This window comes from Conger conger, chromosome 2, assembly GCF_963514075.1.
Source record: "Conger conger chromosome 2, fConCon1.1, whole genome shotgun sequence".
Lineage (NCBI taxonomy): Eukaryota > Metazoa > Chordata > Actinopteri > Anguilliformes > Congridae > Conger > Conger conger.
The window spans coordinates 62,962,239-62,976,608 of record NC_083761.1 but is presented as its reverse complement, the minus strand read 5'-3'; the positions used below and the strand labels follow the sequence as shown (position 1 = coordinate 62,976,608).

The following is a 14,370-nucleotide window of genomic DNA, read 5'->3' as shown; positions in this document are numbered from 1 at the left end:
TTAAGCCTAATGGTCCTTAATAATGAGACGCTTTAACCAAAAACATTACATTGTGGAAAAATAAATGACCAATTTTTATGTAAAACAGTCAAAATGTTGCCACATACCCATACAGTATGATGAAAGAACAGCTGAAAACCACATGGAGAAAAAAAAAATCCCTTCCAAAATGTTTTTGGCTTTCATACTTAAAAAATCTGATACGAGAAGGACAATTTGTTCACAAGTAAAACCTACGGTCTTATTTTTCATTAGCAAGAGAGAAGGGAATACATCCGGAGCATGTAGCCCTCTCACACTGAAGGCAATGCGAGTGCCACTGAGTGCTCTGGGTATGACGTCGGTCCCTGTCGGGTGCTGGTTGAGGTTTGACCACCGGGGTGTCTGTGACAATGGAGTCTATACAATTCAGCTTTGCCGTCATGTCTGCATTTGACCTCCCACCCAAAGACAAGGTTAACCACATTTCATGCTCTTTAAAGGGAAAAACACACCCCGAGCAGAAGGCCAACCACAGCGAGCGCTACTTTATAAAGCCCAAGCCGTTAGTAGTAAAACACTACACAGTACAGATCTAATGTCGTTAGTAGTAAAACACTACACAGTACAGACCTAATGCCGTTAATAGTAAAACACTACACAGTACAGACCTAATGCTGTTAGTAGTAAAACACAACACAGTACAGATCTAATGACCAAGTGCATGAAAGCACAGATTACCTAACATTCCATTCCCACAGCAATTCAACAAGAAGATTCACATGAAGAGTTGTTATGGAAACAAGTTGGAAGGAGGTGGTACCAAAGGTTTGAACCAATGAAAGATGTCCCCAGTGGCTCAATTAATGACATCACACTACAAAATAGGCAGACCGAACAGGCCGAAGTGCTGACACAAAAGATAAGACTGCTTTTAATCTGTCTGGAGCACACTCCCTTTGAGAGACTCATTCCCATTCTAGTGCCTGGTGGGTATAATTATGTCAGAGGCTGATGTGCAGGGAATGGAGAACACGTACTGTCCTCATAGCCAACTCACCACAAATGGCCTTCAACACTCTGTGAAACTAATGCAAAATGGTTGCTGCTTGAAATAGGGTTTCAAGCTAAAAATAAAAATGTCATGCTCTCGGGTCTAAGGTACAGAAATTTCCTACTCAACTCTGTACCCTAAAGAGGAGAAAGCTGACATCTTGCCACAGCACAAGCTCGAAAAACTAAAGATATAAATAATTAGTAATGAATCATAGTGGGTGGAACCATCCATCAAACCGACAATACAATATCTTCTCCCGGCATTACACAAGCAACAGGGAGACAGTTGTACTCAATGCATAAAAAATGACAGTTGTATTTGACGCATAAAAAAAGTTTGACATTATTTTATAACCAAATTTGAAAACTCGATGGTTAAAAAACAAAGACCTTAAACTGCTGAGGATTACTGTCAAAATAAAATAAAGCATATAAAAATAAAGCCTATTATTTTGGTATTTGTAAAGAAACTGAGTGGAAGTCTTTTAGAAACAGTGAACGCTGGAGTTCAGTTCAAGGAGTGGCACATGCTATGCTGGGTATTTCATTAATCCATTCATTAATTTATGAAATGCATGGGTGTGTTTTATTCTACAAAGCACAACAGCTCATTCTTCTGAGATGCCTCCACTGTGTAGCTTTCCACTGCAGGGAACATCTCACCAGAGGCGACCAACCGTTGAGAAAACATAACCGTTTTCATTTTCTATGGAAAAGGGAGGTGTCAAAAGAAAGCAGCGCATGGATTGTTTTAACAAGGAAACAAAATATTCACCAATGAATGGGTCAAAGAACTGTACAGTTCGACTCGGATTCAGATAATAGCTTTGCTTCATCCTCATAACTGCCATTATACATTGAAAAGGCTTCACTTTGCATGTGACACTTGTGATGTTATTCCTCCTTGATGATGTCACAGAGTCTTTGGTGTGGGAGCCTCCCACACAGCAGTGAAGGTGCAGGTCACACAAATGGCATCGTTTCACTGCCGAAACAGAGGATTCCCTGTTCCCTTTCAGGACATTGAAATGAAACAACAAACCGCCACAGCAAAATTAACTCTGCCTTCACTGTTCTCAACACAAAGTGGTTTCACAAACAAAATATTTGCCCCAAATGCATTGTCATAAAGGAAGTCGCAGAATTAAAAACAAAGCAAACAGGCCCAAATGTATTCTGAGATTCAAAAGAAGTTAACATTTGTCCGACCTTACACAGAAATGTCAAATTGCCCTTACTCAAACAGCACTTACTAATCTACAAAAGCCCCGAGACTGTGATAAATTGCCCCCTTGTACCTTTCTCTGAACTATAAAAAAAAAAAAAAAAAAAAAGCTGAAAGACTGCTCACCAGCTGTTTTCTGTGATACACAGGCCTGCAATAGCCCTGGCGTTCCAACTGAACGAGAAGAAAGACTAATAAGGCTAATTCCTGACATTTTATAAATATTTCCCCAATACCAGTCAGTTTCCTGCTGGTTCCAACTTCACAACAAAATACCCATCCAGAAGGCACGCCATCCAACACTTGCTGACAACTACGCACAAAAGTCCATGCTCTTGACTGACCGCACAAAACAGTTAAAACCCCCCCAGAGAACAGACAAAAGACTGAGTAAATGAAAGTATGCCTAATTTCCACACATCACACATTCAGGGAGACAGAGCATGAGCAGACCTTCCCTTTCTCAGAATAATGAGGCTGAAAAACGGGGTGCTATCAGGTCCTCAGAATCCTTCATCTTTGTCTGCTACTCTTTTCACCACCAGAGGCATGAAGAAGTGAAGGCATAGAAATGAAATGTTCATGTCATTTCAGGGCTGAATCTGAATGAAGCTGGACATCCTAGTTTCAATGGCAGAGGGGTCAAACAGACCTTCACCTAATCTCCTGAACAGACGTTTTGGACATTTTGAACAAAATGTTTTGTCTAAACTCCTAATGACATTTGTCAGTGAAGCAGTATTTTGTCAGTACTTTGAAATAAATGATGCCCCCCCCGAATAGAAATGTTTTACTCCCAACAGAGGGACGTCTTTCTTATGTTGGGTCAAAGCTGTTGAGTGGGGCAAAAACCAGGATAGAATCAAAATGCTGAAATGGTGAATGGTGCAAATGACTGCTAAAGATAATGCAAATACTGCCAGAAGGGAACACTCAAATTAATAATGCATATCTTTCTTCCTGCAAAACGCTGAGTAGCAGGTCAGGCAAAATTAGGAAGAAATTAACAAATTAGACTGACAACAGAATTGCTACATGAATGTTTTGTAAATCACAATAAATTGTGTTTCAGAATAAAGAAAAATGCCATACAATCCAAATGTATTAACCTCCAAACCTAACAGGATAAAAAAAAAGCAATTGATGGCATGTAGACTTAACAAATTCTTGAATGAAAAGATAAAAGGCCTTTATTAAGTAAAGGGTAACCACTTCCCCCAGGATTAGCAGCATGCAGGCTTGTGTGAAGTGCAGGGCCACAGTTGGGGAGCTATTGTCAAGCCAAGGGGCGGGTTGTGTGTCAAAGGGGGATTGAAATTGTGTGACTGGTTGTCAGGGGTGGGAAGGAACCTGGAAATGCTCTAACCTCCACTAGGACCTACCACACCAGCAAGGGGACACAACACAGGGAAATGAAGACTAATCTACTCACTGATGATGGTCAAGATCTCTACTTCTGCAGCATTGTGTGCAAGACAAAGAAACTTGAGGGGTTTGCTTTCGAGTTTACATGGTGAGAATTTAAAACTGTTGGGACTAATTGTTGAAAGATGGTGGCATGGCCAGAGGCTGGAATGTGAGACTAGCGTCAGTCCAGCTGGTTGTGGTTGACATAATTGTGGTAAATTGAGGTAAGAACCACCAGGAAGTTGTCTCTACCAGGGCGACCTTGTCAGTAAAAGTCAGTATGTCATAAGTAAATAATAAAAAAAAAACCCAAACATGGACTGACACCTGTGTTCGGGAAAGATACACATCCACTCGCAGCTTAAGGGCAAACAGAGAGGTACTGCTGCAGTATTCCTGCCTTGGGATATGCCTGACACACGCCTTATTCACACTGTGCATTTATGAGATCCTCGGGACATAATTACCAACAGAATAAAAGCAGATTAGAGAACTGCAGTGCCATCACACCCGTACATTATTGCTATATTAACATTTGGATTAAGGGGGGAAAACACCCCCTGATGAATTAATAACAAGTCTTTATTTTCGACAGTATTTAATAAGATGGCAGTGAAAAAATGTCCCGGTCCCAGCACAGAGCACAGGCATTCTCTCAGTGCTATTATTGTCCAAGTGCTGAGCTATTGACAGGAGACGCAGCAGGAATGAGTCAACAGAGTGGGCGGACAGCGGGGGCTGCTAGCTGCAGGCTTTTACTGTATTAATTGGCCCTCAACAAACTGAAAAAAAAGAAGAAAAAAGAGCAGTTTCCAAAAAGGGAATCTTAAAAAAGCAAACAAAATGGATACACCTTATTTAGAACATATTACCCCACATTAACAGGGAAGGGATCTGCCATTATTTCTGGATTAGCAGCATACCAACAATAATTTGCAGACAACTAGAAGATCTTAAAAACTCATATTTCAGACATAAAAAAATGTGATCCAATACATATATATGCACAGTAGTAAGATTGGTATATCCATATTAAAATAATCTGAATGGCTTAATTATCTTGAACAGAAAAAGAAGATCCGTGCAATATTTTCTGTCAAAATACTTTAGTTGATTCCTAGTGGGCTGTACTTAGCCTACATATTCCATAATTATACCTTAAACGACCAGTCTTTCATGAAACACTTTCCCTCTTATTTCTCACTGATACTGAATCAGCAGTTATGGCTCTTGCATCACCTTTGCGCTAGACACACTTGCAGCACAGAGCACATCTGTTCCTTGTCATTCCTCCCAATGCACTTTCCTGAAAACCAGCAATGGCTTCTCATACCTCACACTTTGTATCCACACGCTAGATGCATACAAAATGTATTGGTTAGATGCATGTAAAGGTACGGCCCACTGGCTAGGTCTAATGGGCAGGGTCACGGTCCGCATGCTAGATGTGTACCCGGCCCAGCACGAGCAAACGGGTGGTCAGGCAAAAACATCAAGAAAAAAATACGCTCTGTTTCTTCAGCTGCTGCATAGCAAAACAGAGTAGATGCTCTAAAATCTAGAGCATACATGACCTATCTTAGATTTCATCATCCCGTTATTGTATACATTCCCTTATCTATCTCTTACACTAGAGGTCAACTAATAACATCTAATATTTTAATAAGCAGTTTGAAATAGCACAGGGTAACTGCTTGAAGAAAACAAACTCAACCTTCAAAAATAACTACCCCCCTATTCCCAAATCCAATTTTGGGGTGGGGACATGGGGGTTTAAACTGAAGACACAAATACCCAAAAATGAGACTCAGACAGTGGAGTCCGGCTCATGAGCTGAAAAATCAGAGGTGAAAATTTAAACTAGGCTGATAAATCAATGCTCATAATGTGTTTGAGCTTCTCAATTTTCAATCAAGAAATGACTCATTTCATTTACAGAACTCAGACAGAAGTCAGACCCCTCTTTCTTTCATTTAGTTTCAAATGAACATAGCCAATTAATTAAAGTTATTTATGTCAGTAAAAATAATGCAGCAAACATATCGAACACAAAATTACCTAAAACAAGTAATCTGCGTGTCCACCGCTTGTCTTCCATTACAGCTTCCATTCTTTTTGGGAGACTTGCTTCTAGTTATTCAAAAGAATATGCAGGGATATTCTTCCTTGCTTGTCAACATCTCCCAAGTTGGCTGCATTTTCTGCTTCTCTTTACCCACGTAATCCCAAACACATTCAATGATGGACTCTGGGGTGGATGATGCCAAGGGTCATCATCACTGATCCTCCACCATGTTGACCGATAGTTACACACTGTTCTGCAAGTTTTTTTTATTGCTTTACCAGCATACATACTGCCTTCTCTCATTTCCAAAAACTGGAAAATTCATTGGTCCATGAAACCTTACAACAAATGTCAGGTGTTCAGCACACTACTCAGATTTTCTTCTTGACAGTTTATTTCCTTTTTTTCAGGCTTTTTGACATCCTTTTTGATTTCCTATCTCTCAAAGATAAGATCTTTAAGTACTGTCCATGTGATGGTGATGGTCTCTGTGGTCTATCAGTTCCTGCACGGTTGGAGGGTTTCTTTGTATTTTGCAATTATCATTTGAAGTCCCATTTTGCAAACCCCTGGAACTTATTTTCGCTTTCACCTTCCTTATGTAGCTCAATTAATCAAACGCACCAGTGCGTGGAACACCAATTATTATTATTATTATTATTATTATTGTATTAATATACACACAAACACATTAGCAGTAGCTGGAGCTGGAGCTGAGTATTGCAATGTGTGCACTCATTTCGGATCAGTCAAGTGAAATAACATTTGCCATCCAGGGCAGTTAATGAGCCTCCATGCAACAGGATGAAGCCAACAACACTGCTGAAAAGACCGTAACAACGAGATTGCACACTCACAAATGCATAGGCCTATAGTCCGTTTTCCTCTCTTATGATTGGTTGCTGGTGTCAAATGATTTGAAACAGGTGTCCTGGGGGGTAGGGCTACTGCCATGGGACATCTTTATGTGCTTCTTTATGAGACTGTCATGGCGGTGTAAATGCAATGTTTGAATGGCCAGTTTGTTTCTGATGGAAAACTCAGGGTCTGGGTACTGGTGAAGTGGTTGGCTCATTGAGGAGATGATTCCACCAAAAGTGTCTAAAGAACCCTGGGAGGGCTGAAGGAAGGAAAATGGCCCCCCCGAGTTCTTCCTGTGTTGAGTTTAGCTTTACGCGCATAACCATGCCACTTAAGATGTTGGTGCACCGATAAGCCACTCTCTGGATTTTTAGGTACCACGCCAATGGCACTGTTCTGGGAAATTTGCATTTATTTTATATTTTAATGAAACAAGAAAAAATAGCAAAAACGGAATGGTACTGAACAAGAACCAGCAAGAGCTATCAATCAAAGGGCTGGAAGAAGTCACAGATAAGCCCCACTCTGAGGACCGGACTGACACCAGCTCCTTCCTCAGGTTCTTTCTAAACACTGCAGGAAATACATTCTATGTTACAACCACTCCTCACTCACTGGTCACAGCATACATAACATGCCAGAGAGGAACATACTCATAACATTAGCCTTACCTGCTGTTTCACCAACAGAAGCAACATTTTCAATTTCAATGATTGGGGATATAGATAAAACAATGCATACATTTGATCGTGTGCCGCTATGAAATATTTCTTTGAACTTGAAAGATGGAGTAGAGAGCAGATAAACACTATGCAAGATGGCCTTAGAAGGGAAAATGGAAAACATCTGCAGGGAGCACTATTTGATCATCTGGCAAATGAGGAAATGGGTACATTTAGCAAGATAATGAAATGTCCCCTGTGTTATCTGCTGAATATCCACCATGTATATTGGGAATTCTTTCAATCTCTGCCTCAGTGATTGATGGTCAGGTTTTTCTAATTGCTTACAAATCAGACGTGGTCATTTCAGAGGGAAATGTTTATTTATTCTTTTTTAAAGAGGTATCTAGTAATGTTTCAAAAGAGCAATTGCGGCAAAATAAGACCACTGGCATATTGGTCCATTTCAAAACAAAAATAAGCAGACATAAGCCTAATTTTAACAGATTGTGGGGACACCAGTTATCACAATTTGGCTAAATGACAATAATTTATCTGTAGTTGATGGCTATTACTAGACCTCTTATGCAGCAATAAACTGAATCTCACTATACAGCACGTTTGCTTCTCACTCCTCTACTCCTTACCCAGATTAGGACATGATCAATCACTTGTTCCATCAAAAGAATTTGTGGAAGAATGTATGGTCAATCTAAAATCGAAAATGTTAAATAAAAGGAAACATCTCAGCTGTTGCTGCGAATGCCATAAAGTTAGTGACATGCTTCCCCCCCCAACCCCGTAAGAATGTAATTTAGCCATCTTCAACATGGTGTAGGCAGGGGGCTCACTTTATGTGCTCTTTCATAATGCCCTCAGGATCCCACACTCGCTCCAAATCGTCTCTTGCAAGCAAAAACACTTCCAGATTCAGCTAGTCAACAGCAGTTTTCCTTTTAATTGAACTGTGAACGCATGAGCTATCTCCGCAGAGAGCCTGGTCTCCCAACAGACTTAATTAGCGCAAGCAACACTCATCTTCATTTTCAACAATGCTTCCCCTGTTAGGTAATTATCATTTAGTAAATTAAGCTGAAACAAATCTTTCAAGCTCATTTGATTTCCATACTTTTTACACACGTGGAAACTGGGGGAAGCTGCTTCTAGAGAAAATGATGTTAAGCAAGTCGGCTGCACAGTTAGCCGTTTTCCTGCGATGTGAAATGAAACGCGTTAATAAAGTTTATATCAGGAAGAAAAGTGGATGCCTGCATCGTTACTGTGCAGTAAGCCTTGACCAGTGAATAAAGCAATATGATTTAATTCAGTTACTTTATTGGCATCTTCTACTGTCCACTAAAGGTTCACCCAGAAAAACCCCCCAGAAAATCTGTATATATAGCACTGAACAAGATGACACATGAAGCTTTCAAATATGAACTCTATGCCTCTAAATGCAATCTACTAATACTTCATTTAGGTTCAGAATTTCATCTGTATCAGGGCAACTGCTCTGGGCAATCATTAATATCTGAAAAGTCGATAAGAAACACAATTTAAGAAGAAAGAGGAATGATGAAGAAAAAATGATTTCAGATATGGTCCAATTTTATATAAGGTAAGCCATTTTATTTTAGATCAAATATAAAAGATGACCCTGCATTTTCAATCACGGTGTTTTAAGCTATGAATCATTATACCTTAAGTTCAACTAGCTAATATATAAACCATTAGATGGAAACATCAATATCACATAGCTGAGGTCTAGTCTTGCCCCTTTCGGTGGAAAAGTGGAAGAATATCTCAGTGGAATTTGATGAAAGAACATAAACCATGAAAATACGGAGTCTTACATCTCTGACTGCAATTACCCCAGAAAGCAGTTTATAAGACTGTTTCTCGAAACACAAAGCACTTTCCATTATATTTTTTATTTGTCTTCTTGGCTTCTATAGCGAGTAGCGACTGCTCTCAAAATCTAGCACATCATCTCTCTGGGGGTTTGACCAAGGTACAACGAAGAGCTATAGAAAAGCTGGAGTCCAGGTTTGAAATGTATTGGCCTAGTCATTAGCTTTGCAGGATCAATTCCTCTCTAGGGACACCGACCCTTTAAATGATTTACATCCATCGCTTTTAAATGTCAGACATGCTGCCAAAAAAAGAAATGGCCATGTAGTGCATCCAATCGGAGAATTGACAGCTGAGCTTGAGTCTGATGTCAACTTACAAGCACAAAGTAACAAAAGATTCTCTTCTACAGGGCCAGCGATCCAGCAGAAAAAGAAACTACATTCTTCTAGAATAACTCACAATTTTTGCATTTGGAAACATTTTCCTTGCTGTAGGCATGAATTGCAACCACTTCCAATGATTAATTCAGAATTCCAGCACATATGCGTGAGATGAAGAGTGACAGAACGCCACTTGTCCATGGAGCCTTCAGAAACGGCAGCTGGAAAAGAGCCATGCACTCCACAGGCGTGACGCACCGGTCTGTGCCGTCATTCCCACACAGACAATCCCAGGCATGGAACAGTCCCTCAAGTGTTTTTAAGCCCCTGGTGTACAACACGAGAGAACCACTTAAACAAACATGGTGATTTTCTGGTTTGCCCTTGCCTGGCACAAAACCACATTCTGCAGCTCTGAAGGTTGTCCTAAGCTAGTGAAAAGCATGCCATACTCTGGTATTACCAAACACTGCACTAGATGTGATATATGGCATTACTATACTATAATTATTATACTGGAATGCTAAGGAGGAACAGTTCTTTTGCAAATTTACTCAAAGGAGTAAAACATGGATTGGCTAAAGCCCTAGGATTTCGCAACAACTGACAGAATGCATAAAATGCTTTGGTTTGCAAAACAACTAAAAAAAGGTCAAGAGATAACCACCAACTACACGATCAATGCTTAAAGGCATACTAAGCAGCTTTCTTTCCTCACTTCACTCCTGTGTTTACACACAAAAAATAACATCAACCCCGCCCGCCAAAACAGCCAAGATTATACTGGCCATTGCAGGCTACCGTGTGACAGCAATGAGCTAAAGAAAAACATGGTCTAATATGATTCATAAAACATCTTCTTTAATAGTCACTTTCTACACAAGCCATTTAGCTAGCTATTTAACTGACATTACTCGTGTTTGTAGTTAGCTAAATGTCATTAGTGGTGATTCTGCCAGGAGAGTTCCCTGCCCAGGAGAGGAAATAAGCCGAAGCCGGAGAATCACCTGCAAATATAATTCAGTGGGACCCAGCTATCATGGCTCGCTGACGTACAAAATAGAATTTAGTTAGTTAATAACGGCAGCTACCTACTGTACCGGACACTAGCCAGCCACTTGCTTAATGGTTAGTAACCGAGGCTAATCTCTAGCAAACCCAGCTCACCACTGTAGTAGCCAATCCATACTCGTCCGTTTTTGCCCTCCTTCTCTCGGATCATAGAGCGTATATGAGTACAGTGTATTGGACACAAGCTTTTCAGATACAGTACAAAAGGAGGAGTTTTCAGAATAACAAAAAAAAGCAGACAGGCAAGGTATTGGGCAGAAGTGAACCCAGAGAAAGGTTGCCAGTATATCATAGTAATGACTGAGTAAATTTGTTTAATCACATTTTCAAAAATCCTGCATAGTAAGCCTTTAACAAAGGGAGGAAAATCAGGATGTTATTACATCAAGGTGCCAACAGAAGTATCAAGACTCCAGAGAACAAAACTGGTTGCATTTTGGCTCGGTTTTACTGTTAGAGTGAGTAAACTTTTTAATTGGTCACTCAAATGCGAGCTGTAGAATCCAATGGCCTGAATCACATTTTCCCCCTCCACTAAATTCTAAAAATGTTCATTCCAACACAGATGGCTCAAGCTCAGATCAGTGATACAAGAACGACACAAGTGGACCAGCATTTAACCCTTGTTAGTTTGATGCAGATATTGTTGATTAGCCTATGCCCTAAAGCATCTTTGCTGAAAATGGGTAGACTCAGTCAAGTGTCATAGCAGGGAGAAGCTCATTTCTGCTTTCGGAAGAAGCTGTAAAAGCGCATGTTTGTTTCTCCTCTCCCTTTGTCTTTGCCCGGTGAGAGATAACTCATGACATCATGTAAACAAAAAAAAAAGAAAAGATTAAGACAGTTTAACTAGCAAGCTAACTAGCTAGTAACATTCACAACATTCACTGTATGTTAGTTTGTAGTTTTATACCACTCCTGTTCAGTTTTTCAACAAAATACAATAAAAAAAAAAACGAATCTGGTAACTAAATAACAAAAGACTATTAAATGACTTCAGAGCTAACATTAGCTAACAGTGTTAGTGCATAAGCTAATGAGCGACTTACAATATGGGAGAAACATTGGTACATTCTCCCTTTTCTCTCCTCTCTAATCAACACCTCCCTCTCTTCCGGCACCATGCCCTCTTCCCTGAAGAGGGCCAGAGTCACTCCCCTGCTCAAAAAACCCCTCTGCCCTGAACAACTACCGGCCTGTCTCTCTTCTTCCCTTTCTCGCTAAAACTCTGGAACGGGCGGTCTGCTCCCAACTGTCCACTTATCTTCTCCAGAACAATCTCCATGACCCCAACCAGTCTGGCTTCAAGAGTGGCCACTCCACTGAAACCGCCCTGCTCGCGGTCACTGAGGCACTCCACTCTGCTAAAGCAAAATCCCTCTCCTCTGTCCTCATCTTCCTCGACCTGTCAGCCGCCTTCGATACAGTCAACCATGAGATTCTGCTCTCATCGCTGTCTGGGATGGGTGTCACAGGTTCTGCACTCGCTTGGTTTTCCTCCTACCTCTCTGGTCGCTCCTACCAGGTGACTTGGAGAGGCGCAGTCTCCGACCCTCACCCCCTACGAACTGGAGTCCCGCAGGGCTCGGTTCTTGGGCCTCTCCTCTTCTCACTATACACCATGTCTCTTGGTTCTGTTATCTCTTCCCACGGCTTTTCTTATCATTCCTACGCTGATGACACCCAACTCTTCATTTCCTTCCCCCCCCGACACCCAAATCACCACACGGGTCTCTGCCTGCTTGGCTGATATCTCTGCGTGGATGACTTCCCATCACCTGAAGCTCAACCTTGCCAAAACTGAGCTTCTCTACATCCCTGCTAAGTCCTCTCCATCAATCGACCTCTCATTGACTGTTGAGGACTTTGTAGTTTCCTCCTCTCGTACGGCAAAGAATCTTGGGGTGACTCTTGATAACTGCCTCACCCTGGCTCCACAAGTATCCTCCACTGCCAGAACCTGCAGGTTCTTTCTGTATAATATACGCCGTATCCGTCATCTCCTGACTGAGAAAGCCACCCAGCTCCTAGTCCAGGCGCTCGTCATTTCCCGCCTGGATTACTGCAACTCCCTCCTAACCGGTCTCCCAGCATGTGCCATCAAACCCCTCCAGCTGGTCCAGAATGCTGCAGCCCGCCTGATCACCAGTCAGCCCAGGTCGGCTCATGTCACTCCGCTTCTCATTGGCCTCCACTGGCTTCCTATTACCGCACGCATCCGTTTCAAGGCCCTAGTGTTGGCATTTCAGGCTGCTAAGGGGACTGCCCCACCTTACATACAATCCCTGATCACTCCCTACTCCCCAGCTAGACCACTCCGGTCTGCCAGCTCTGGTCGCCTTACGGTTCCCTCTCTACGTGCACCTGGCGGTCGAGCTGCACGTTCACGCCTGTTTTCCGTTCTGGTTCCTCAGTGGTGGAATGACTTGCCTACCACTGTCAGAACAGCAGAATCCCTCCCCCTATTTCGACGCAGACTCAAAACCCACCTTTTCAAACTCTACCTTAGTCCTCCCTCCTGATTTCCCCTGCCCCTCTTCTGATGACAACTATGTTTAGAACAGCATTTCCTGTGTATTTTGCTAGTTTCTGGATGTGATGCTCTGACTTATGGTAGAACCTATGCACTTGTAAATCGCTTTGGATTAAAAGCGTCCGCCAAATGACTAAAATGTAAATGTAAATGTAAAATGTAACATTCACCAGAATAATATAAGCAATAATGTCAGACAACATTCAACATGTATCACTAATGTTTAAGTGCATATTAACTATGCTTAGCAAGAACCGAAGTACAAATTCTCAATTGGCCACATATAGGCTACGTCCTCAAAGTACTGACAGCTAGCTAGTTTGCAAGGTGGATGGGTAAGATACGGACACAGAATTCATCATGACTGTATTGATGCTTTTATAGTTTCACACAGTAGCACCATCAACACAGAAGGAGACGACAAAACCATTTATTTTATCACAACTGAGTTTTGTCCGACAAAATATTTCTGCATATAAGGCTTCTTTATTTACAATGCCAATTCTGGAGCTACTTGACAAATCTATATGTCACAGCAGTATGTTTCAAAAAAATGATTTTTAAAAGATCACCATTTGCAGTTGAAAAAATACCTTTTATATGTATTTTTTCATTATGTGAAGGTAACTGTGTAGGGACAGCTGTTTGCTGCCTCCAAGCTTAAACTTGTTTTCCTAGCTTTTAACTGCTGATGTCATATCGACAGCCTTCCTGCTGGAGTCCTGCTCCACCCCTGCGCCCTGGCCCACATGTGCAAAATGAGGCAGTGTCTTACGAGGTACAAACACACTTAAACCATTTCAGCTTGTATTATTCCAAGTATGGGAAAACGGGTAAGACAACATTTGACAGAAGCCGACATGCATGAAAAGGACTCAATCCATAACATTTAACACATGACCAATCAATATATTCTTTGCAATGGACATGCTACATTTCTGAGTGCAGGATTCCAAGTCTGATATTGCCAAATACACGGCAGGACGTTTAGGTGAAGCAGGTGTCATGTGCCAACATTTCACTTTATAGCTGCACTGTGAATAGCCTTCCATTGGTAAATACTTTTTTGATAATTTACCAACAGTAGTATAGGTCAGTATATTTTTTTAATGAATAACGGCAAGTCTGGTAGTAATTATGCCTACTGTGTATTGCTGCTACTTGGCAATACGCAATTAACTGACAGTGGTACCTGTAGGTAGATAATTAAACGAACCAAACACAACCATCTATTTCCATGCATCTTAAATTAGGCCTACTCTTCGCCATTCCATTCC

At 41.3% G+C, this 14,370-nt stretch overlaps 1 protein-coding gene across 1 annotated transcript in view; it reads right to left on the bottom strand.

The window, feature by feature from the left end:
- Positions 1-14,370, bottom strand: part of LOC133111401 (uncharacterized protein C16orf52 homolog B) — a 30,702-nt gene that overhangs the window by 14,596 nt on the left and 1,736 nt on the right. The gene's annotated exons all lie outside the window — the stretch shown is intronic.